Source organism: Kogia breviceps, chromosome 5 (assembly GCF_026419965.1).
Source record: "Kogia breviceps isolate mKogBre1 chromosome 5, mKogBre1 haplotype 1, whole genome shotgun sequence".
In the NCBI taxonomy this organism is placed as follows: Eukaryota; Metazoa; Chordata; class Mammalia; order Artiodactyla; family Physeteridae; genus Kogia; species Kogia breviceps.
The window spans coordinates 130,633,854-130,637,482 of NC_081314.1; the positions used below are offsets into that span (position 1 = coordinate 130,633,854).

The 3,629-nt window shown below is 36.8% G+C and overlaps 1 non-coding gene across 1 annotated transcript; it reads right to left on the reverse strand.

Annotated features, from left to right (window-relative positions):
* Positions 1–2,940: 2,940 nt before the first annotated feature.
* LOC131757937 (U6 spliceosomal RNA) lies at positions 2,941–3,044 on the reverse strand. Its single transcript, XR_009336080.1, has one exon. It is a non-coding gene; the product is annotated as a U6 spliceosomal RNA (small nuclear RNA).
* Positions 3,045–3,629: the final 585 nt, after the last annotated feature.

Genomic DNA, 3,629 nt, shown 5'->3' on the forward strand with positions numbered 1-3,629 from the left:
TCTGCAATTTTTTTTATCCATCACCATAATCCTCTTAACTGAAGGAGCAAGATAAGTGAATAATGTTTGAGAAAATGTTGCATTTTGCACAGAGTACTGAGAAATATGCAACACAATAACCAATATTAGAGTGAAAGTGAAAATGGAAATTGTCACTAATCTAAGACCCTAACTGAACAGCTTTAAAATAGATTGTTCTTGCAAAGTGTACAATTTGAAAATATTACCAAAAGTTTTTTAAATGTCCCTATTATTGTATTGACTAACATCACTTATAGGAATTTATCCTAAAAATGATTTCTGATTCACCCAAAGACATTTTACAAAGATCTTCTTCCTAACAGCAGGAAATTAAAAGCAACCTAAATGCTGAAGAATAGATTATTCATTTCTGTGTAATCTTATAACCATTAGGATCAGTATGTTTAAATGTACAAAGAGCTACTAAGTGAAAAGTGATATTTTAATATAGTTATATAATTAGAAAGATAAAACAATGTTTACAGTTGTTTAGGCAGTAGAGTTATGGGTAGTTTCACATACCATATCTGTAATGAGAAAATTTTTGATAAAATATCATTTTACAGTGCAAACCAAGCTGCATAAGAAACTTGCCATCTGAAAGCATATGTAGTAGTTTATTTTTGAAACATATACTCCATGAGACCAAGAGTTTCAGTGTGTTCATATTTGCATCCCAAGCTTCTAGCACTGTGCTCAGCCCATAGGAGGTGTTTAATAAATGTTGTATGAGTGAACATAATCTATTGATCAATCCGAGATAAAATGAAGCTCTCGGTTCTCTCTCCTGGAATTGTGCCGAATTCCAACAATTAGCTTTCCTTGTTTCAATAGTGCTGTCATTTCACAAATCACCCCTCCTCTCTAGTGGGGAAAAAATAAACACTATGGGCCTCCATTTCCTACTTATTTAAATTTTAATCCTTCCAAAATATAAAAGCAATGCACTTCATCTTAGTCTAATTTCTCTTCAAAACTGATATTTTGTGAAAAAGTGTATCTCAGTCAAGGATGAACAAAAACATTTTGATTATATTGGATTTATCATTATGGGTTCATCTCTTCAGCTGCCCTTACTAAAAATAACAATCATAGTCTGTCTATATCTGCATGACCATAGATAGTAATTTGAAAAATTTATCCAATGGCCATCTCTCTCTAAATATAAAAGTAATAAATTCTCTTTGAACTAACATCATGTAATGAAATAAACCTTTTTGAAGCAACACCTCCGCCCTCCCCCACAACACACACAATCTCTCCTGAGTGGCTTGGAAGGAAAATAGAAACTGTTATTATTATCTCAATAAAATAACATAAGTAGTATTGTATAATTTTATTATAACACCAAGTATATGTTCAGCAAAATGACCTTGCCTGCTCAATGTAATCATTACTTCTACAATTTGAAACACTGTCTCCAAGGACAAAAGGAAACATGAATACAATCTATGGCAAAGTGATAAGTAAAGGAAATTGACCTAGTTATGTCTGAATTATCACACAGGCTGCTCTTCCGGCAGGAGTTGCCATCCCTGTGAAAGCCACACCTCTTAGTCGCAGGCACAGGGGGACGTCCACCAAAGCACAATTTAAGCCAAGAAGCTTTGTGTGATAAGCAAAAGCCTGTAGATGAAACTTACCCAGTGCTCCAAGTTATTTCAGAAATGTGTGTGTCAATGTCTCCAAAGGGAGAAATGCATAAGGAAACAACAGTTCTTAAACTGTAGTCTACTTTAGTTCACTACAGTGCAGAATAGAGCTTTCTTCGATGCCTGATTCTGTAAGCTCAGTACCATCCACAGGTATTTCCAAGAAAAGAGGAGAAAAATCACAATTCTTTTGAGAAAAGGAATGTCCCCTTTCCTTAATAAACTTCAAAGACATCGGAGAAAACATAATAAATGGTGTATAGTTCCTATTGTCTCAATATAGCACTCATCTCTCTCTCTGTCAGACTCCTTTTACATTTATTCTTAAAAACAAGAATTAGAATCTTACCAGCTCTGGACATAGAATCTGTAAATTAAAAATATATAGGATCTAAAACTTTGTATTTTCTTCAAGAGCAAGGGAAGTCCCTCTTTCACATCTCTATTTACCAGAGGACAGAAGCTGCTAAGTTCAAGCAGTCAGTGTTATTATACCTTATTCTGAAACTTTCTGATTCAGTGATTCACTCATTCATTCAACAAATTTTTACAGTGTCTATATATATTGTGAAACGTGTTCTTTACTGGGGATACAGTAGTTTTTTAAAAGTGCTTGCTCTTATGTATCTTACATAGTAAAATAAACTAAAAAATAACATAAAAATAAGTTAATTGCATAGTTGTTAGAAGGAAGTACTATTTTTTAAAAACAGGAACAGAGCAGAGAGCCCAGAAGTAGGTCCACATAAATATAGTCAACTGATGTTTGACAAAGAAACAAAAGCAATACAACGGAGCAAAGATAATCTTTTCAACAAATGTTGCTGGAACAAATGGACATCCACATGCAAAAAAAAAAAAAAAAGAAAGAAATGAACCTAGGGCTTCCCTGGTGGCGCAGTGGTTGAGAATCCGCCTGCCGATGCAGGGGACACGGGTTCGTGCCCCGGTCTGGGAAGATCCCACATGCCGCGGAGCGGCTGGGCCCGTGAGCCATGGCCGCTGAGCCTGCGCGTCCGGAGCCTGTGCTCCGCAAGGGAGAGGCCACAACAGTGAGGCCCGCATACCACAAAAAAAAAAAAAAAAAAAAAAAGAAATGAACCTAGACACAAACCTTACACCCTACACAAAAATTAACTCAAAATGGATAACAAAACCTAAATGTAAAACAGCACAAAATTTTAAAACCCCTAAAAGATAACATAGGAGAAAACGTAGATGAACTTAGGTGTGGTGATAACTTTTTATTTTTTTTATTTTTATTTTTTTAAACATGGAACACTTCACGAATTTGCACATCATCCTTACACAGGGGCTATGCTAATCTCTGTGTTGTTCCAATTTTAGTACATGTGCTGCTGAAGTGAGCATGGCAATAACTTTTTAGATACATCGTCAAAGGCACACCCCATGAAAAGAAATAACTGTAAGTTGTACTTCATTAAAATTAAAAAATTCTGCTCTGTGAAAGACAATGTCGAGAAAATAAGAAGACAAACCATAGACTGGGAAAAACTATTTGCAAAGGACACATCTGATGAAGGGCTGTTATCCAAAATAGGCAAAGAACTTTTAAAACTCAACAGTAAGAAAACAAACAAGCTGATTAAAAAATGGGCCAAAGACCTTAACAGAAACCTCATTAAAGAAGATATACAGGGGCTTCCCTGGTGGTGCAGTGGTTAAGAATCTTCCTGCCAATGCAGGGGACACAGGTTCGAGCCCTGGTCCGGGAAGATCCCACATGCCGCGGAGCAACTAAGCCCATGCGCCACAACTACTGAGCCTGCGCTCTAGAGCCTGCAAGCCACAACTACTGGGCCCACGAACCACAACTACTGAAGCCTGTGTGGCTAGAGCCCGTGCTTCACAACAAGAGAAGCCATCACAATGAGAAGCCTGTGCACCACAACAAAAAGTAGCCCCCACTCACCACAATTAGAGAAAGCCTGCACG